The sequence below is a fragment of the Ranitomeya variabilis genome, chromosome 4 (genome assembly GCF_051348905.1).
Source record: "Ranitomeya variabilis isolate aRanVar5 chromosome 4, aRanVar5.hap1, whole genome shotgun sequence".
Taxonomy (NCBI): Eukaryota; Metazoa; Chordata; class Amphibia; order Anura; family Dendrobatidae; genus Ranitomeya; species Ranitomeya variabilis.
In genome coordinates, this window is record NC_135235.1 from 756,296,371 (window position 1) to 756,318,830 (window position 22,460).

General features: G+C 47.5%; 1 protein-coding gene across 2 annotated transcripts in view; it reads right to left on the reverse strand.

Annotated features, from left to right (window-relative positions):
- Nucleotides 1–22,460, reverse strand: part of LOC143766825 (uncharacterized) — a 159,717-nt gene that overhangs the window by 10,375 nt on the left and 126,882 nt on the right. Inside the window, exon 1 of one of the 2 annotated variants that reach the window (XM_077254799.1) lies at nt 2,922–2,955. The exons of the other annotated variant lie outside the window; for it this stretch is intronic. The gene's annotated coding sequence lies outside the window, so the exon portion shown is untranslated. Of the gene's footprint in view, nt 1–2,921; nt 2,956–22,460 lie in introns of those variants that run through there. 2 annotated transcript variants of the gene reach the window in all.

A 22,460-nucleotide genomic window follows, 5' to 3' on the forward strand; every position in this document is an offset into this window, starting at 1 on the left:
AGATCTCATCTCTCGAGATTCCGGCGGCCATTTTCCCGGAGTCAGTCATACAGGAACGCATGGACGAACTGCTGGGGGCTCTGGTCTTTCACAAAATGTTGCCAGAGCCCCCCGCAGCACCGGAGACAGCCATGGAGACAGCCCTGCAGCACCACAGCCCCCTGTAGTACCAGAGCCCCCTGCAGCACCAGAGCCCCCTGCAGCACCAGAGCCCCCTGCAGCACCAGAGCCCCCTGCAGCACCCCTCATCCCAGCCTGCAGCACAGCAGCCCCCATGCAGCACCGAAGCCCCCCTGCAGACCCCATCATCCCAGCCTGCAGCAATGCTCCACTCCTGCCTCCAGCAACGACCCTGGGACCCTGATCCACCGCAGCCACAACCCCTGGTAAGCAATAAGACGCATGGATTAAAAGAAGCCCCCTCAATTTATTAAAAAAAGTTTTTTCCTATTTTTCTCCTCAAAATTTGGGGTGCGTCTTATAATCCGGAGCGTCTTACAAAGCGAAAAATACGGTAATCTGTATTGCCATGCATTCATGTACCGCTGTGAATTTATTTAACCAGTAGGTGAGGATCATGTCTGGGCTGTCCAGCTCTTCATGTCCTTGACTCGTTGTTGGATGTCTGCTACTGTAATGGTGACTGCTTCCTGCTCTATGTGGTTGCTGTGTTTCATTCTCAGATATTGCAGCTACATTGCACTGGTGTTGTGTTTTTTTACACTTTGGATGGTTCTTTGGAGAACAGGGCATTTATCTTCTTGGCCTCAGCTTCTCCAATGTATCTCCCTAGTCTTGCAGCAAGTTTTGTGAGCCTTTGTTTAGCAGTCTCTTCAGTTGGGGTCAGGCTTTGTACTTGTCCAGCTTGGTCTTATTCTTGGTCTTTACACACTACTGTATTTCTGATAGTTGGCTGAATTCCTTTCGTGGCACCTTGATCTTTGTCTACAGTCTTCTTTTCCAAGGGGGGCACGTACTTTACTTCTGTTGTTCTTGCTGGTTGTATAGCCAAGCATTTCCATGATTGCTGAGGCAGTAGCATAGATAAGATTATTAGTTTGAGTTATGGTGGTGGTAGGTATTGATGCAAGAGCTGTTCTATTGGCATCCTCTAGCATACTGTATGGTGGTGTTTCTTTGCTGAGCCTTGGCAGTCGATCTCTGGTATTGATGGTATTTAGTTTATCTAAGATCTTCTGTTTCAGACCAGATGCAGTGCTCTCTAGCTGCAGGGTTGGATCAGGATCTTCAGGGGGTTGCACATGTTGTTCTTCCAGGTCTTCATGTGAGGTGGATCTGCAGTGCAGTTGATCCATCTCAAGTTGTGATAATAGCTTTCTCTTTATGATATTGAAATGTTGGGTGACTAGTTGTTTCTCAGTTAGTGGACATGCAGGTCTTGTATCCATCCAGAGTTTCCTCATACGCTTCATATATCCTCTCCCATTCCATCTGCTGTTATAGTAGCATTTCATCAGATCCAGGTTCTCTTGCCTTGTCCATGTATGTTTTGGTCCAGTAGCCCATTTATCATCAGATTGTCCTGGTTCCTCAACATCGGACGAGGACCTTGTTAATCTAGGCAACGTCCGAGCCGGCATGACTCTCTTTGCTCTTGACACTCTCGTTTATTGAGGTAGGCAGCATAGTGTTATGGACCCCCACAGATGCCGACCCTCTTATCAGCAGGTGGTGCAGCCTGAGGCAGCAGACTCAAGTTGCATCATGATAGATGCTCCCCTGGGTGGATAGTATCATATTGTGCATGTAGGGGGCAGTACTGTGGGAACATTATACTGTGTGTAAGGGGGATGCCAGTCCTGTGGAAACATTATCCTGTGTCTGTGGGAAGCCACTATTGTGGGAACAAAATACTGTGTGTGGTGGGATGGAGGTACTGTAGGAACATTATACTGTGTGTGGGGGTATAGCGGTACTGTGAGAACATTATACTGTGTGGGGGGGTATAGCGGTACTGTAGGAACATTATACTGTGTGTTGGGGTATGGCGGTACTGTAGGAACATTATACTGTGTGTGGGGGTATGGCGGTACTATGAGAACATTATACTGTGTGGGGGTATGGCGGTTCTGTGAGAACATTATACTGTGTGGTGGTATGGCAGTACTATGAGAAGATTATACTGAGTGGGGGGTATGGCGGTTCTGTGAGAACATTATACTGTGTGGTGGTATGGCGGTACTAAGAGAAGATTATACTGAGTGGGGGGTATGGCGGTTCTGTGAGAACATTATACTGTGTGGGGGGTATGGAGGTACTGTAGAAACATTATACTGTGTGTGGGGGTATGGCGGTAGTGTGAAAATACCTTTTTTACGAGAGATGCCAGTACTGTGGAAACATTATTCTGTGTGAGCGGCATCATATATATTACATAAGGGGTGTAAAAAGGAGAGTCATAAAAAAGCCTCCTCAGGGCTGTGCTGCATTTGTACAGACTGCTATCTGCCGCCCAGACGGGACCATGTGACACCAATGGGAAGAGGGAGGGTTTCCAGAGGGAAGAGTCTAGAGGGTGCACCTGGTCAGGAGACCTTGATGGCGCAGTTACTGAGATTATAAAGGCCGGAGCCCCAAAGGCAGAACAGATTTGGCGCCAACAAAGGAAAGTGGTGCGGGGAAGAATCTGAGGTACCAGCTCATGGTAAAGTGCCCGAGGCAGCTGGGTGTGGGGCAGAACCTGCTTACAGGGCATAATGGGGGCATTACACTGTGTGGGGCCAAGAAAGGGGCCCTGTACTAGGAGAACACTCCGCTCCTCACTTCCTGTCCTCCATAGTTGGCTCGTATGTATCTATTACAGGAAACAGAACAACGTTATGGTTCTTATAAAGAGTCTCCTCCGTGCAGAAGGGGTTAATGTCCCCGGCTGCGCTCAGTAATGGGGAATCTCCACATACCTCCACCTGCAGAGCCGCACTCCACAGATATGGCTGCTCTGTGCGCACAGGACCTGTGATGAGGTCACAGGGGGAGGAGTCAGGGGTCACGTGATCCGCAGTGAAGACGCTACATGGAGACTTCTCCTCAGTCAGTGACATTCCCGCCATTATTCGCCCTCACTACTGGCACAATCACCTCGCGCCGCCTTTTCTACACAATGTTCTGTGTGGAATGTAACGTGTGATTTCTCTGGAGACAAATAGACCCCACACATGAGGGAATTATCACCGGTTACCGGACGTCTAGTATATGGCGGCATATGATTGTGCTATCGCCTCCACACCGGGAGCTAAAATGCCGAAATCTCGCTTATTTACCCCCTTCCAGTGTCCGGCTAAGGGTCATATATGACCATGCACCTCTCCAGTCGCTGTGGGGTTTTGGTAATAGGATGGAGGGCGGCGTCCATGCTTGGACTTCAGAGAGAGTTAAGGTACCTTCACACGAAACGACTTTGTAACGATATCGCTAGCGATCCGTGACGTTGCAGCGTCCTCGCTAGCGATATCGTTTCGTTTGACACGCAGCAGCGATCAGGATCCTGCTGTGATGTCGCTGGTCGCTGAATAAAGTTCAGAACTTTATTTGGTCGTCCGATCGCCGTGTATCGTTGTGTTTGAAAGCAAAAGCAACGATACCAGCGATGTTTTACACTGGTAACCAGGGTAAACATCGGGTTACCAAGCGCAGGGCCGCGCTTAGTAACCCGATGTTTACCCTGGTTACCAGCGTAAAAGTAAAAAAAACAAACAGTACATACTCACCTGCGCGTCCCCCAGCGTCTGCTTCCTGACACTTACTGAGCGCCGGCCCTAAAGTGAAAGTGAAAGCACAGCGGTGACGTCACCGCTGTGCTGTTAGGGCCGGAGCTCAGTCAGTGTCAGGAAGCAGATGCTGGGGACGCGCAGGTGAGTATGTACTGTTTGTTTTTTTTACTTTTACGCTGGTAACCAGGGTAAACATCGGGTTACTAAGCGCGGCCCTACACTTAGCAACCTGATGTTTACCCTGGTTACCCGGGGACCTCGGCATCGTTGGTCGCTGGAGAGCGGTCTGTGTGACAGCTCCCCAGCGATCAAACAGCAATGCTGCAGCGATCGGCATCGTTGTCGCTATCGCTGCAGCGTCGCTTCGTGTGAAGGTACCCTAATAAAATCACAGCTCACCTTCCCTGTCCTTTACCCCATACACCTGACCTGTTTAGCCAATTACCTGGAGATAAATGGTTTTACAGACATAACGTGAGAGGGGCATATAACCTTATACGTATCGCCATGGTGACGGATGGAAGACCGCACACAATACACCTGAGGGGCAGATTGAACATTTGATGCTGCCATTCGGGGTAACCAATGCTCCGCCAGTCTTTGAAAATGTCATTAATTATATTTTTCCCTCACTGATTGGTAGATTTGTGGTAATTTTCCTGGATGATATATTGAGTTCCTCACGTACTCTGGAGGAGCATGGTGAGCATGTCAGACAGGTTCTCCAGGTTCTACGTGACAACTATTTATTTGTTAACCTGGAGAAATGGCAATTTGTCGTACAGCAGGTCCAGTTCTCAGGACATTTGGCTTCTGCGTTGGAGTTTCAGATGGACCCGGTTAAGGTCCAAGCAGTCCTTGATGGCTTCTAACCAAGGAACCTGAAAGCGTTACAGAGATTTCTTATAGTCGGGATACTGAGGAACAACCAAGCGAAAAATAGGGTCTTATCTGATAACAAGATATAATGAAAATAGAGGAGTATTACACTCACCTCAGCAACATGTTCAATGCATAAATCAGCTGCTGCAGGACACGGGGCCAAAGACCGAGCAGAATAGATGATCCGGGTATAATGTGTCTGCACCTGCACTGCTGATGAAGATTATCAGATATGGAGATTTCCTTAAAATCGTTTATTCAAATAGGTTTTCAAAGTCAACGCGTTTCAAAGTTACGCAGGACCTCTTCCTCAGGAGAAACCTGATAGCGGATGAACATGTCAAGCTTGAAACGTTTTATATGCAGTCTTTTTGAAAAAAAAAAAGCCAAACAAAGCACGATATGTCAAAGTTCATGAGTAAGTCCATCAAACAAAGATAATGGGGAAATCAGGGACCACCTTGATATATTCTTATAATTCACATATATATACTTTTTAGTCTAGCAGGATATGTCCAGACATGTCCAGCTTTGCTAAGTTATTCTGCTGACAAGGGAGAGGCTAATCAAGATGTACCTTTGGGTCCTTGCAAAACAACATATCTGTCGACAGTGTACATCCTATGTAAAAATCCCCTGATGAATAAGGAATGATCTCATGTAATAAATAGCTGATTCGCGCACAACAAGAGTATATAACTGATTGCAACCATTAAACTTTATGGCATCTGAAACAGATTACGTCTGTCTCTGTCCCATCATTGCTCGAGCATCGTCATATCTGGCAACCATCCAATATCCCTGAGGGTCTGACTTGCAGACCACCCTAACAACTTGGCATCCCTGGGTGGGCTGGCTGAAACTGAAGACCCTCCAATATCTGGAACCCGGCAGCAAACGGACCTGAGGGTCATAGGGAAGCACAGACAATATTACCGGTGAAGGTAAGAACCTTAGCTTCTTAAAATCTCTCTGTGTCTCCATCTGTCTCACAGTCTGCAGACCGGATTCTAGGTATGCTATAGTCAAGTCTTCTTACATGGCCAGCTCATATTATTTGACAAAGAACCGTAGAATATGCTAAGTGATACTTAAAAGGCATATTGGATTGGTCAATTTTATGTGCTACTATCCCTGTTATATGTTCTGTTATATGTCTAGCACGACTGAAGTGTGTCAGTCAACCTTGAGAAGTCAGATACGGTGTAAAAAGCCGATTGAATTGGGATAGGGCCTCTGCAGTTCCCTCTGGTGACTCCTTGGGGCACCCTGGGTCAGGGGTCAGTCTGTCTGTGTCCATCTGTCCTGCCTTGTACGCACAAGCTGCCCCCCAGCTGGTGCTAGTAGATCGGGAGAGAATTTTGATCACATTAATCTGCCTGCTGCTACTTAGTTTTGTTCTCTGGTTAAAATATAGGGTTTCTGTGTATGCCATGTTACATCTAAAGGAGGTGCCATTGTCAGACTAGGAGGCCTGAGTGGGATTAGTGAAGTGACGCTGCGGCGGTCACAAGTGGCCAAATCACTAATCATTGTCCCTGGGGGGGTCCACACACCTACAAACTGTACAAGTTTAGGTACCGCAAGGAGTGGAAAGAGTAGAGGGGACTTACGGGTTAGCACACCAGCACTGTGACGTAAGTGTAGGTTACTAAGTTGCTACTAGGTAGAGGCCATGAGAGATGGGCACAAAATAGAGGCTACACATTAGGAGAACAGTGAGACATTAGCCAGAAAAACCAGAGAACACAGAGGAGAGACAGAGAGAAAAGAGCAGGCAGCAATGGGAAATATAGATAGCAAAGAGCACTGGGAGGGGTGCAGCGCCCATGAGATAGTGAAGAAAAGGAAAGGTAAAGTTGCTGTAAAGGATTCCAGTAGGTTGTTAAAAAGTTTGGGGAAGAAGAGTGACACGCTAGATTCTTCCCTTTGGGACTCAACTCTAGCAGGGAGTATGGGATGGATTACGGATAATAATAATAATAATAATAATAATAATAAGTTATTAATACAGGCAAGGGCTTGGACAGATGTAGCAAAGGAGTTAAAAAGAGAAGGAGGTTGGGATAACGTAGAAACACCGCAAGGGATGAGATTCAGACAGAAAGCAAAAATCCCTCCGCCATATCAACCCCATCTCACGGCTCCTGCCCTGCCAGGTCCGGAAGGATTGGTGTGTGTGTGTGTGTGTGGACAGCAAAACCCCGACTGGCATGAACAATGTTCTGCCTGCGGGAGACCAAGACCCTACGGGGCAACAGGACTTTATCCTGTCATTCACACTCACACTAGAACACAAGACCCTGGGTACAATGTGACAGTAAAACCAGAAGAAAGCCTAGGCACACCCAACATTTCAGACGATGGAGATTACCGATCTCCAAATTTCCAGACTACGGATGCAACCGGCACTGCAGCAGCAACATCTACCCCCAGAGACTCAACTGCACTCATGACTATGACAACTGTCTCCCATTGCAAACCATGGAACCCAAAAGACCACATGACACTGGTCAAGGACGCCCCAGACCCATAAGATTTACCCATGGCCTTCTATAGATGGATGGTAGGACTGAATAATACCTACACATGTACATGGGCAGACTTAGAGTCCATCTTAAGGGGGAAAATTGGGGACGCAAGAATGGAGTCAGTTCTGGAGGCAATAACTAGGGCAGGGAAATCATATAGTTTAGAATGAGAGTTGGGAATACAGTATGTCAGAACTGTAGATTCAGGGGTACACTTCCTCAGGGGTCTACATACATGGTGCCAGGAAAAGGTGGGGAATCCACAATTTCCCTACTGGACGTAATACAAGGTCCTAATGACACAGTAGAACGCTTCTGGGGTTACTTGAAACTGAGACACGCAGATTTGGGTTATGAAGACATGGGAGAAGCGGGTAGGAAGCTTTTCCATGGGGCATTTATAGCAGGGCTTAATCCACAGCTTAGGCAGAAGGTCCAGGCAGCTAAGCCCAACTGGAGAATATGCCAAATAGAGGAATTGGTGCGGGTTGAATTAGATCAGAAGACAAAGCCAATACAGATACATTATGCTTCCAATGACGTTCAGAGGCACAGGACAAATTCTACCAGAAGGGACCGATGACAGACTGAGTGCTATAACTGTGGGAAGAGGGGGCACATCAGCCGTCAGTGCAGGGCACCCAGAAAAGAGACTCAGCCCAAGACGGACGCCCCAACCCCAAACCCACAATAGGAAACAGGCAACCCCGTAGCCATCTACCCTCTTAGGGCACCCACACACCCAAGCCCACAAGGGGTAGTCCCAGTACATCTCCCAGATGGTAGAAAAATCCCATTCCTGGTGGATACGGGGGCAGCCAAAACAGTAATCCGCCAGGAACATGTCAAATCATAAGACATATCAGACAACACCCTCTACACTCAAGGTTTTGAGGGACTGATCCAAGAATGTAAATTGACTAAACCACTGCCCCTCCATTTAGTTGACCACACATGTCTCGCAAGGCTACTGATCAGTGACAAGTCACCTGTTAATTTGCTAGGTTCTGATGTACTACAGGCAATACAAGCATACATCATGTGCGAACCTGTTGGTGCCGTTAAGCTGACAGCTGGTGTTCCAGAATCCACGCTGTGTAAAGTACTGGCGTGCCTGCATGTGTCAGACTCCCTCTCCCCACCTGAAGGTGATGAGTCACTAGCACAGGTCCCAGATGTGCTATGGGCAAAGTCCAAAACTGAACTAACTTGAAGCCAGGTGCAAAGCCACCTCAAGTTAGACAGTACCCTTTAAGTGCTGCTCAGGAAGAAGCAATAGGGAAGAATATCACAGATCCAATTGCTTCTGGGGACATAAAACCTACCAAGTCTGTAGCAAATACTCCCCTATTTCCAGTAAAGAAAAGGGGTAGGAAAGGGGAGCCGGTAACGTACAGAATGGTCCATGACCTTAGGGCCATAAATACACTCACTGAATTACTCACACCAGTGGTACCAAACCCACATACAATCATGTCACAAATCCCAACAACGGCAGCTTGCTTCACCTGCATTGACCTCGCAAATGCCTACATCTCTGTGCCTCTACACTAGGACTCCAAATCTCAAAAAACTGACCGTCACATCCAAACATAGATCAAGTGTGATCAAGTGTGAACAGGTGCTAAACCTACAGTCACCAACTCGTACACAGTCAAATAAATAAGGTAGCACACTGTAGCGCTAAAACATGCAAACATGAAAGTTGAACTGCATTACTGCACTAGAAATATGAAAAAATGAGAGCGTTTAGCACATAAATTGGCCAATTCATGTGTACCTGGTAGCCACATTAGGGCATCTCTCGTATACCAGGTCCTACGCTTTCCTTGCTGAGAATAAACGTCTTCATCTGAATGGGTACCTGTGAAACCTCTTCTTAGACTAAATTTCTCTCTCTCTGTGGAGGGGTAATGGACCTGCTGCGATTAAAACACCTGTGGCTAAGAGGCAGAGTGAATGGTCAGAAGGCTAGTGAATACAAATCTCACAAAAATTATTCTCAGCGAGGAAAGGAAAGTGTAGGATCTGGTATACGAGAGATGCCCTAATGTGGCTACCAGGTACACATGAATTGGCCAATTTATGCGCTAAACGCTCTCATTTTTTCATATTTCTAGTGTAGTAATGCAGTTCAACTTTCATGTTTCATGTTTGCATGTTTTAGTGCTACAGTGTGCTGCCTTATTTGACTGTGTACGAGTTGGTGACTCTAGGTTCAGCACCTGTTCACACTTGATCTATGTTTGGATGTGAAGGTCAGTTTTTTGAGATTTGTATTCACTAGCCTTCTGACCGAGCACTCCGCCTCGTAGCCACAGGTGTTTTAATTGCAGCAGGTCCATTACCCCTCCACAGAGAGAGAGAAATTTAGTCTAAGAAGAGGTTTCACAGGTACCCATTCAGATGAAGACGTTTATTCTCAGCGAGGAAAGGAAAGCGTAGGACCTGGTATACAAGAGATGCCCTAATGTGGCTACCAGGTACACATGAATTGGCCAATTTATGCGCTAAACGCGCTCATTTTTTCATATTTCTAATGCAGTACAACTTTCATGTTTCATGTTTTAGCGCTACAGTGTGCTGCCTTATTTATTTGATTCTACACCAGGACTGTCAATATCTTTTTGCTTTCACCTTCAGGGGCCAGGAGTATACTTGGATGGTGCTACCGCAGGGGGCTCACAACTCTCCAACCTTGTATACTGCTGCATTGCAACTTGTTTTGCAGGATTGGATCATTCCACATGCTGAGGTAGTCCTACTCCAGTATGTGGATAACTTGCTCCTTTGTGCCCCAAATAGAGATGTATGCTGTGAAGCTACAATCTCACTGCTCCTACATCTTGCTTCCAAAGGGTGTAAAGCTTCAAGAGAAAAGTTACAGTTTTGTCAACTAAAGGTTGTATTTCTGGGACATTGCATATCACAGGAAGCACGCCACCTGACTGAGGACAGGAAAAAGGCAATCCAACTGCTAACGCCTCCCACAGGTATCCAACATCTACGCACTTTCTTGGGGTTAGCATCATATTGTAGGCCTTGGATTCGCTCTGCATCCATTCTCATGCAGCCACTCTATGATTGTCTGCCCTTTTCGCCTCAGTCAGGAAGCAGTTTTTACTCACTAAAACTGGCAATTGTCTCTGCTCCAGTCCTAGGTACCCTAGACTATGCAAAACTTTTCCTTCTGTATTGCACTGAAATGCAGGAACATGCTACAGGGGTCCTAGCCCAGAAACGTGGTCAACAAAACAGGCCTGTTGCATACTACTCTGCCCGGTTAGATCCTGTTGCCAGAGGAGCCTGATCATGTGTTCGAGCAGTAGCAGCTGTCTCACTTCTGCTAGACAAGGCATCAGAGATTGTCCTTGATTATCAAGTAACTATCTACACTCCACATGATCTACACAGCATACTCAGCCAGGTCCAACCTAAGCACATTAATAATCTTTATTTTTGTATAGCGCTAACATATTCCGCAGCACTTTACAATTTTGCAAACATTATCATCGCTGTCCCTGATGGGGCTCACAATCTAAATTCCCTATCAGTATGTCTTTGGAATGTGGGAGGAAACCGGAGTACCCGGAGGAAACCCACGCAAATACGGAGAGAACATACAAACTCTTTGCAGATGTTGTCATGAGTGGGATTAGAAGCCAGGACTCCAGCGCTGCAAGGCTGCTGTGCTAACCACTGCGCCACCGTGCTGCCATTGCTGTAGCCAGGCATCTCAGACTTCAATGTGCACTCTTAATGCCTCCCAATGTCACCTTAAAACGATGCATGACTTTGAGCCCAGCGACTCTAATTCCAATTGATGTAGTGGATTCAAAAGGGGGGGGGGAGAGGAGGCAGGCCAAGGAAAACCACTGTTTTTGCAAAATTTGACAGAAGAACTATTTGATGCATATCATGAACATGATTGTATAGCCCTTATGGCTCAAGAAACTGCAGGGTTTTCACAGGTTTCTGATGTACCTCTCACTAATCCAGATGTTGAGCTTTTTGTAGATGGTTCAAGGAGCATCGGAGAGGATGGCCGGTTCTACACTGGGTATGCAGTGGTCACACAGCATGAGGTAGTAAAAGCAGAACCACTCCCTCCTCATATGTCTGCACAGGAGGCGGAGCTGATGGCACTCATTTAAGTGCTTAAAGGGGCTGAAGGTAAACGGTGCACCATTTACACAGACTCCAGGTACAGTTTTGGAGTCGCACATGACTACGGCCCCATATGGAGGGCAAGAGACTTTCTTACATCAACAGGTACTCCTATTAGGCATGGGCACCTCATCGAGCAGCTAATGGATGCACTACTACTTCAAAAGAGGTTGCCATAGTTAAGGTAAAGGCACACACCAGGCTTGCGACCGACCAAGCACGAGGCAATGACAAGGCGGACCGAGCTGCTAAGCAAGCTGCAAGAAAGCCACGGCAACACGAGACTCCTGAGGTCCTCCCACTGATGATGGTAAGCACTGAGTGTAACCAGTTGGACCTAAGCATCTTACAGGCTCTGACTCGGCAAGCCACCGGGGAAGAGAAAAAGGTCTGGTCAAAAGCTGGAGCTCAGGAGCACGATGGTTTGTGGAAGGTGGGACGGCGGGTGTGCCTGCCAAGATCTCTGTATCCTGCAATGGCCCAAGCAGCCCACGGTCCAACACAATCCAGGTAGTGTAGTGATAGTACCACAAAAACACACACCTAAGCCCCTCTACCCATTTCAACGACTGCAGATTGGCTTCATACAACTTCCCAAGGTAGGAACGTATGAATATTGTCTTGTGTGTGTCGATCTCTTCTCAGGGTGGCAGGAAGCTTTCCCGATGCCAAAAGCTACTGCCCGAGCCACTGCAAAGAAATTGATGTCAGAAGTCTTCTGTAGATTTGGACTGCCTGAAACCATAGAATCTGACAGAGGTACCCACTTCACTGGAGAGGTAATGCAAAATGTTATGCAAATGTTAGGGGTCACACAGGCATTTCATACCCCCTACAGAACACAAGCTAGCGGCAAGGTACAACTAAGTGCAAGCTAGCGGCTAAATGGTACACTTAAGCTAAAGATCCAGAAAGCGAGTGAGGAATTGGGAAAACCATGGACAGAGTGTTTGCCTTTAGCTCTGTTCTCCATCAAGTACACACCTAACAGAAAGACAAAGGTGTCCCTTTTTGAGGTTTTGTTCGGGTCAGCACCGAGACTAAGCCTGTACTTCCCACAGACACTACAGCTTCAGTGTGATAGCTGTTATGATCCTTAGTGGCTGAGGATCACAAATCTGACCAGCTAAGTAAGTGAACATAGGACGAGCTCTGGGGATGTGGTAACTGGACTGACCGCAAACCTGATCCTAACCGCACACACTATAGGCAGCCGTGGAACGTTCCTAAAATCCTAGACGTCTCTTCACAGCCTGAGAAACTGACTACCCCTAGAGAGAAATAAAGGCCTCACTTGCCTCAGAGAAATAACCCCAAAGTTTAGAACAGCCCCCCACAAATAATAACGGTGAGTAAAGGAGAAAGCACAAACGCAGTAATGAAAACAGGTTCAGCAAAGGAGGCCCGCTAATCACTAGATAGAAAAGAGGACAGCAAAGAATCTATGCGGTCAGTACAAAACCCTATCCAAAAAATATCCACGCAGAGGATGCAAGAACCCCCACACCAACTAACGATGTGAGGGGAGAACCTCAGCACCCCAGAGCTACCAGCAAGCGAAAAGATCACATATTAGCAAGCTGGACTGAATTCATCATATACTGAGAAAACATATTGAACAAAGATGAGTAAAAATGAATTAGCAAAAACTTAGCTTCACTTGGAGAGCCAGATCACGAATGAAGCCAGGAGAGATCAAAACCAGCACTGAGTACAACGACAGCAGGCAAAAAGTGAAGGTCCAGGTGAGTTAAATAGAAAACCTGAATAGCAGGTGACGAGGCAGCTGATCCCAGCCACAGACCCGCAGAATAACAAAAGAGCCACCAGAGGGAGCCCAAAGATAGAACTCACACAGTACCACTCACGACCACAGGAGGGAGTCCGAAAACAGAGTTCACAACAGATAGCCTCACCAGCTATGTCCAGGGTCTTCAAAAGAGGCTCTCATTCATGCATAAACAAGTGTTTGATTCTATTCCAGACCCAGAGAGCCAAGAGGGAACCCATTCTCTCCAGCCTGGAGATTGGGTGGTGGTCAAGAGACACACACGGAAGCCTCTGGAACCGAGGTTTGACGGACCCTTCCAAGTCCTCCTCACCACAGCCACATCAGTAAAGCTACAGGGAAAGCCCACTTGGATCCATGCAAGCCACTGCAAGATCCTGGAACAGAAGAGCGATCGTCCTGCTCCTGATGATGATGATGATGATAACGACCCTACTCCACACAGAGGACAGACAGCCCAGACAAGCCAAAGCGACACTTATAATAAAGCAGCCCCGCTTAGACTTGATGTTGTGAAAAATATGAACTGGATAAATGATCTTGACAATAATCAACAAAGATTTATAATGTACACTAGGGATGCACTGACAAACCTAGCAGACTCCTCTACAGATAAATAGAGGCGCCATCAGTAAAATCACACACATAAAATTTGACACCTCACAATGATGAATATGTGAAATGCTATAATTGAGAATAGGATATGGCCTCCTCTCTTATGGGGGATTCGGCAGAATTGAGAAGAAAGTCCGACACTGGCGCTAGGCCTTTAGAGTACCTATGGGTTAGGGGAAGAATCATATCTTTTCTCAAAAGGGTGGACTGATGGGGAAATCAGGGACCACCTTGATCTATCATTTGATTCACTTCTTATGTAAGGATCACCTGATGAATTAAGAATGACCTCATATGTAATAAACAGCTGATTCTCGCTCAGACATAATGTATACGCCTACTCAAAAGTGTATATAACCGATTGCACGTATCCAGTAAAGCATGGCATCTGAAAAAGATTACGTCTGTCTCTGTCCCATCATTGCTCGAGCATCCTCATATCTGGCAGCCATCCAATATCCCTGAGGGTCTGACTTGCAGACCACCCTATAGATACGATAGATCTATCATATCTAGCTATCTATCGATAGATGGATATTGATAGATACGATAGATAATAGATGATAGATATATTTATAGATAGATACGATAGATCTATCGAAAGATAATCTATATATAGCTAGATAGATATATCGATAGATAATAGATGGATATGATAGATTCATGATAGATAATAGATAGATCTATCTATCGTATCTATCTAATCTATCATATCCATCTATTATCTATCGATATATCTATCTAGCTATATATAGATTATCTTTCGATAGATCTATTTATCATCTATTATCTATCGTATCTATCTAATCTATCTATCTATCATCTATTTATCGTATCTATTATCTATCGATAGATATATCTATAGATAGCTAGATATATCGATAGATGATAGATAGAGGATAGATAGATACTATAGATAATAGATAGATGATAGATAATTCCAAGCCCGATGTTTAGTATATCTATGTATCTATAGATATATCTATCCATAAATATATCTATAGATAGATTTTCCATAGATATATAATAGCAAGGCCGATGTTTATTAATGAACGTTTAATGTAAAAAAAAAAAAAAAACGGAAAAAGGTGTGGGCTCCCGCGCAATTTTCTGCGCCAGAGGGGGGAAGCCGATGGCCGGTGGCCAATATTTGTAGCCTGGGAATGGGGTCATACCCATGGATCTTCCCAGACTATGAATATCAGCCCACAGCTGTCTGTGTAGCCTTTACTGGCTATTAAAATAGGGCCCCCCCCAAAAAATGACGTGGGGTCCCCCTATATTTTATAGCCTGAAAGGCTACACAGACAGCTGCGGGCTGATATTCATAGCCTACAGAAGGGCCATGGATATTGGCCCCCACCCGGCTTCAAATACCAGCCCCCAGCCAGCAGTGATGTCACTGCTCTATAGGGCCTTCAGTGACACACTGACAGGAGACAATGGCTCCTGCAATGTATCACTGAGGTTACCTTAGTTCAGAGTCTCACTTTATGGCAAAGCTGCGTGGGAATTTTCCCACACAGCAGTGCCACAAGTGAGAATAGGGACTATTTCTCACAGGGGTGGAGGAATACAGTGCGGAAGGATACCTTCCGTCATTGTACTTGGAATCCACGGTCTGTATGCAACAAGTTTCCTTTCCTACACAATTACTTTCTGAAAAACTCTCTGAATCTGTTGGCCCTCACCGAAACCTGGATTCAGGATTCTGACACTGTCTCTCCTGCTTCCATTTCCCATGGTGGATTACAATGCTCCCATTTCCCGAGACCGACAAACAGACCTGGTGGTGGAGTCGGCATACTCCTGTCCCCACAATGCACTTTCCAGGTCATCCCCCCAGTTCCAACACTCTCATTCCCTTCTTTTGAAGTCCACACCATCAGGCTCTTTCATCCCCTCACCCTCAGAGTAGCGGTCATATACCGGCCCCCAGGCTCACCCACCCACTTCCTGGACCATTTCTCTGCCTGGCTGCCGCACTTCATGTCCTCAGAAGTACCAACCCTTAGCCTGGGAGACTTCAACATCCCCATTAACAGCCCCACTTCCACATCTGCATCCCAGCTTCTATCACTAACCACTTCCCTAGGTCTCTCACAGCTCTCAACCTCTGAAACAAACAAAGATGGCAACACCCTGGACCTGGTTTTCGCCCGGCTCTGCTCAATCTCTTACCTAGATAACTCACCGCTTCCCCTCTCTGACCACAACATTCTCTCCTTCACACTCACAAATCCTCGCTCACCCCAGCACCCTCCTACCTACCAGTCAGTCAGAAATCTACAAGCCATTAACCCTCATACACTTTCAGACTCCCTACACTCATCATTGTCCCTAATCTCTTCTTTTTCCTGTCCTGATCTGGCTGTACATCACTTCAATGACACTCTTAGAAGCACCCTTGACCAAGTAGCTCCCCTCACCCTCAGAACCTCCAAACACAGAGTGAAGCAGCCCTGGCTCACATCGTAAACCTGATTTCTCCAGCACTGCTCTAGGTGTGCTGAACGCTTATGGAGGAAAACACGCACACCAGAAGACTTCATACACTTCAAATTTATGTTAGGGACCTATAACTCTGCCCTTCACCTCGCCAAACAGACCTACTTCTCCACCCTGATCTCCTCACTATCCAACAACCCCAAGAAACTTTTTGACACCCTTCACTCCCTCCTCAGGCCAAAAGCACAATCCCCTATTACAGACATTTGTGCTGATGACCTGGCCTCCCACTTTATAGAGACAATATCTATCAGGAAATCCGCTCCCAATCACCAAGTGATGCCTGACATCCAGATGTAGCAGAACTTGTAGATGATCGGTGGAGATAACTGCAGCGATCACCTACACTACAGAGTTCGCACAATCAGCTGATCGTGAGAACCAGCCTAGTGACCGGAGATAACCCCCAGTCACGTGCACGGCAGTTCTCATGATAAGAAAAGTTATCGCGAGAACTGCAGTGGACGCGGGACTTCCGGCGGTGGGGCAGGTAAGCGTCGCCGCATGGTAAACAGACATGCTGCGTTCTGAAAAGACGCGCCGCATGTCCGTTTAGGTGGGCCTGCTGCCTGCATGTTTTAATGCATAGTGAAGACGGGATTTCAGGAAATCACCTCCACTATGTGGTAACATCTGGACACTGCGTGTTAGATGCTGCGGCTCTACGCAGCGTTTCCTGACCGTGGAAACACCCTTACCTGGGCCAAGGAGAAGAAGAACTGGACTGTTGTCAGTGGTCCAAGGTGTTTTCAGATGAAAGTAAATGTATTTCATTTGGAAGACAAGGTCCCAGAGTCTGGAGGAAGAGTGGAGAGGCCACAATCCAAGCTGCTGGAGGTCTAGTGTGAAGTGTCCACAATTAGTGTTGAGCATTCCGATACTGCAAGTATCGGGTATCGGCCGATACTTGCTCTATCGGAATTCCGATACCGAGATCCGATATTTTTGTGATATCGGGTATCGGTATCGAAACAACATTAATGTAAAAATGTGTAAAAGAGAGAATTAAAATAAAAAATATTGCTATACTCACCTCTCCGACGCAGCCTGCACCTTACCGAGGGAAGCGGCAGTGTTCTTTGTTTAAAATTCGCGCTTTTCTTTCCTTTACGTGAGTCCCGGCTTGTGATTGGTTGCGTGCCGCCCATGTGACCGGGACGCAACCAATCACAGCAAGCCGTGACGTAATTTCAGGTCCTTCAGGATTTTAAAATTACGTTCCGGCGTTGTGATTGGTTGCGTCGCAGTCACATAGGCGACGCAACCAATCACAGCAAGCCGTGACGTAATTTCAGGTCCTTAAGGATTTTAAAATTACGTCCCGGCTTTGTGATTGGTTGCGTCGCAGTCACATGGGAGACGCAACCAATCACAAGCCGTGACGTCACGGGAGGCTGGACACGCGCGCATTTTAAAATGGGCGCGTGTCCAGCCTCCCGTGACGTCCCGGCTTGTGATTGGTTGCGCCGCGATCAACCAATCACAAGCCGGGAGGCTGGACACGCGCGCATTTTAAAATTTTAAAATGCGCGCGTGTCCAGCCTCCCGGCTTGTGATTGGTTGACCGCGGCGCAACCAATCACAAGCCGGGACGTCACGGGAGGCTGGACACGCGCCCATTTTAAAATTTTAAAATGCGCGCGTGTCCAGCCTCCCGGCTTGTGATTGGTTGACCGCGGCGCACAAAATGAGTGAGGATGAACTAAACCAAACAAGGGGAAACTGCCAATGTTGTCAAAACATCAATTATTGCATAATAAGTTTGGTCGAATTTGCAGGATGTGTCTCACATTCCCATGTATCACCTCTCAGCTGATGTATTATACAAGCCTCCCGGCTTGTGATTGGTTGACCGCGGCGCAACCAATCACAAGCCGGGACGTCACGGGAGGCTGGACACGCGCCCATTTTAAAAAGCGCGCGTGTCCAGCCTCCCGTGACGTCACGGCTTGTGATTGGTTAATGGCGGCCATGTTGCCGGGACGCAGACCAATCACAGCAAGCCGTGACGTAATTTCGTCACGGCTTGCTGTGATTGGTCCGCGTCCCGGCAACATGGCGCCGTGACCAATCATAAGCCGGGACGTCACTGGAGGCTGGACACGCGCGCTTTTTAAAAAGCGCGCGTGTCCAGCCTCCCGTGACGTCACGGCTTGTGATTGGTTAATGGCGGCCATGTTGCCGGGACGCGGACCAATCACAGCAAGCCGTGACGTAATTTCGTCACGGCTTGCTGTGATTGGTCCGCGTCCCGGCAACATGGCCGCCCTGACCAATCACAAGCCGGGACTTCACGTAACCAAGTAAAAGCGCGAATTTTAAACAAACAACGCTGCCGGTTCCCTCGCTGAGGTCCAGGCTGCGTCGGACAGGTAAGTATAGCGATATTTTTTATTTTAATTCTTTCTTTTACACATTTATATGGATCCCAGGGCCTGAAGGAGAGTTTCCTCTCCTTCAGACCCTGGGAACCATCAGGAATACCGTCCGATACTTGAGTCCCATTGACTTGTATTGGTATCGGGTATCGGTATCGGATTGGATCCGATACTTTGCCGGTATCGGCCGATACTTTCCGATACCGATACTTTCAAGTATCGGACGGTATCGCTCAACACTATCCACAATCAGTGATGTTTTGGGAGCCATGTCATCTGCTGGTGTAGGTGTGGGATCAATAAATCTATTCCTAATATTTCACCGCTAAGTTGAGTGCCGGGTTATATTTTTTTTATCACTACGGTTTGGGAACCTACCCGGGCACAATAAGGTTGTAGTGCACACGGTTCTCTATCACTCATCTGCTGGTGTAGGTCCACTGTGTTTTATTAAGACCAAAGTCAGCACAGCCGTCTACCAGGACATTTTAGAGCACTTCATGCTTCCCTCTGCCGACAAGTTTTTGGAGATGGAAATGTCTTTCTCCAGCAGGACTTGGCACCTGTCCACACTGCCAGAAGTACCAACACCTGGTGTACAAACAACCGTATCACTGGGCTTGATTGGCAGCAAACTTGCCTCACCTTAACCCCATAGAGAATCTATGGATATTGTCAAGAGGAAGATGAGAGACACCAGACCCAACAATGCAGACGAGCTGAAGGCTGCTATCGAAGCAACCTGGGCTTCCATGACCCCTCAGCAGTTCCACAGGCTGATCGCCTCCATGCCACGTCGCATTGATGCAGTAATTGATGCAAAAGGAGCCGCGACCAAGTACTGAGTGCATTTACTGAACATACATTTCAGTAGGACAACATTTCAGATGTTAAGAATCATTTTTCAAGCTGGTGTTATAAAGTATTCTAATTTACTGAGATAATGACTTTGGGGTTTTCATTGGCTGTAAGCCAATAGATCACTCTGTGTGTAATGACTGTATAGAATATAGGAGATTCACTTTCTGTATTGAAGAACTGAAATTCACTTTTTGATGATATTCTAATTTTGTGAGACGCACCTGTAGGAGGCATTACTAATATGTGGGGGCACATTACTAATACGTGGGGGCAAGTAGGGGCCAGTAGTAATATATGGGGGCACACGGGGCCAGTAGTGATCTATTGGGGCACATGGGGGACAGTAGCAATCTATGGGGGCACACAGGGCCAGTAGTAATATATGGGGGCACACGGGGCTAGCAGTAATATATGGGGGCACACGGGGCTAGCAGTAATATATGGGGGCCAGTAGCGATCTATGGGGGCACACGGGGGCCAGTAGTGATATATGGGGGCACACGGGGGCCAGTAGTAATATATGGGGGCACACAGGGGCCAGTAGTAATATATGGGGGCACACAGGGGCCAGTAGTAATATATGGGGGCACACAGGGGCCAGTAGTAATATATGGGGGCACACAGGGGCCAGTAGTAATATATGGGGGCACACAGGGGCCAGTAGTGATATATGGGGGCACACAGGGGCCAGTAGTAATATACGGGGGCACACAGGGGCCAATAATACTATTTAGGGCCACATAGAAGGACTTATGGAACCTGTAGGTGCATGGTGGAATATTATCATGTGGGGGAAGAAGGACGAGGCTGAAGTTGGTTTCTTATTCATCAGTTTCTTATTCAGCATTTTCTTTTCTGTTTTTATAGGTTTAACAACAAAAAATAAGCATCACAATAACAAAAGACCTGATGTGAATACGCTTAAAAATGGCTACAAAAACAATAAAACTGGCACAAAAATGGGCATCAAAGAGTGCTGAAAAAAGGGTTAAATGCCTTTGGGCCGCTGATCTCACACTGCAGACATATAGAACAGGGCGCCCCACATCCAAACCAGTTATTTCCAGCCTGACCCAAATGGGTTCTGGGCATCAGAACTGGCACCAAAGTGGGCAGACAGTCAATTTTTGCCATTTGAGTAAGTAACTGATGTTTTTAAGGAGTTAAATGCCTTTGGGCCACTGATCTGACACTTAAAATACACAGTGATGCCCTGCATCAAACACAGGTCCCTCCAGCCTGGCCCAAATGGGTTCTGGGCACCAGAACTGGCATCAAAGTGGGCAAACAGCCCATTGTCGCAGATTTGAATAAGTAACTGATGTTTTTAAGGGGTTAAATGCTTTTGGGCCACTGATACCACAGTGCATACATATAGAATAGTGGGCCCCACATCAAAAACAGGTCCCTCCACCTTGGCCCAAATGGGTTCTGGTCATCAGAACTGGCATCAAAGTGGGCAAACAGCCCATTTTCTCACATTTGAATAAGTAACTGATATTTTTAAGGAGCTAAATGCCTTTGGGCCACTGATCTGACACTTTAAATGCACAGGTAGTGATGCGCCCCCCCCCCCCCCGCTGTGTGCCCCCCCACAGTATGCCCCAATATGATCTGTGTCCCCCGCTGTGTGCCCCAATGATCTGTCCCCCCCGCTGTGTGCCCCAATATGATCTCTGTCCCCCCCGCTGTGTGCCCCAATATGATCTGTGCCCCCCACTGTGTGCCACAATATGATCTGTGCCCCCCCGCTGTGTGCCCCAATATGATGCCCCCTGTGATCTGTGCCCCCAGCTATGTGCCCTCTGTGATCTCTGTGCCCCCCAGCTATGTGCCCCCTGTGATCCCTGTGCCCCCCAGCTATGTGCCCCCTGTGCCCCCCAGCTCTGTGATCTCTGTGCCCCCCAGCTATGTGCCCCCTGTGATCCCTGTGCCCCCCAGCTATGTGCCCTCTGTGCCCCCCAGCTATGTGCCCCCTGTGATCCCTGTGCCCCCCAGCTATGTGCCCCCTGTGATCCCTGTGCCCCCCAGCTATGTGCCCCCTGTGATCTCTGTGCCCCTCAGCTAAGTGCCCCCTGTGATCTCTGTTCCCCCGTGATCCCCGTGCCCTCCAGCTATGTGCCCCCTGTGATCTCTGTCCCCCTGTGATCCCTGTGCCCCCCAGCTATATGCCCCCCTGTGATTTCTGTGCCCTTTGTGAGTGCGGCCCTCGATTGTGCTTGGGCGTGCGTCTGCAGCCCTGGTCAGTGTGGGCACACAGGAGAGCGTGCGCACACCAGGGCCTGTGCAGAAGTGAGAAAAAGCCGCACAGACGCCTGAGCCTCACTCTGAACAGCCCTCTCCTCACCAATCCCAGGCCAGCATCTGCTCCAAGTCCTCAGCACCTCCGACGCTGGCTGGACAGTGGACCCGCTGCTGTTAGCGCGAAACGGCCGTTGTCATCAATCCCTGCACACCCCCGAGCCGTGAAGATGTTGTTTTAACATGTTTCAATAAAGGATTCAGACCACTCCGAGACTGGTGAGTGCTGCCGCAGTTGTTTTCTTCTTTTTTTCAGTGCTGGTTTCATTTCACTTTTTCATGCGAGTGCCCCAGTTATGCTGTCAGGCTCTCCGTTACACCACGTATGGGCTACGGCCAGCTCCAGGTAACACAGCTGTGCGGCTCGGCTTCTTTCCTTTGTCGGTTTACAATATATAGATGACACTGCTGTATTATATAATCACCATATCACCTATATAATGTGTATGCAGCAGTCTATATTCATTATATAGATGACTGTGACTAATGTGTATATACGTCATACTGTTGTGTGTGTATATATATATATATATATATATACACACTGTGGTGCAGTGACCAATGTTACAGCCAGGGGGCGCTGTATGTGCACTTCAAGATGCACTTGGAGACATAATTGTGTTGAAACAGCGACTGGTCATGTGATTGATGGACGGTATGTATCGCAGAGGTGGGTGGCCCTGTGATGGAAGCCTGG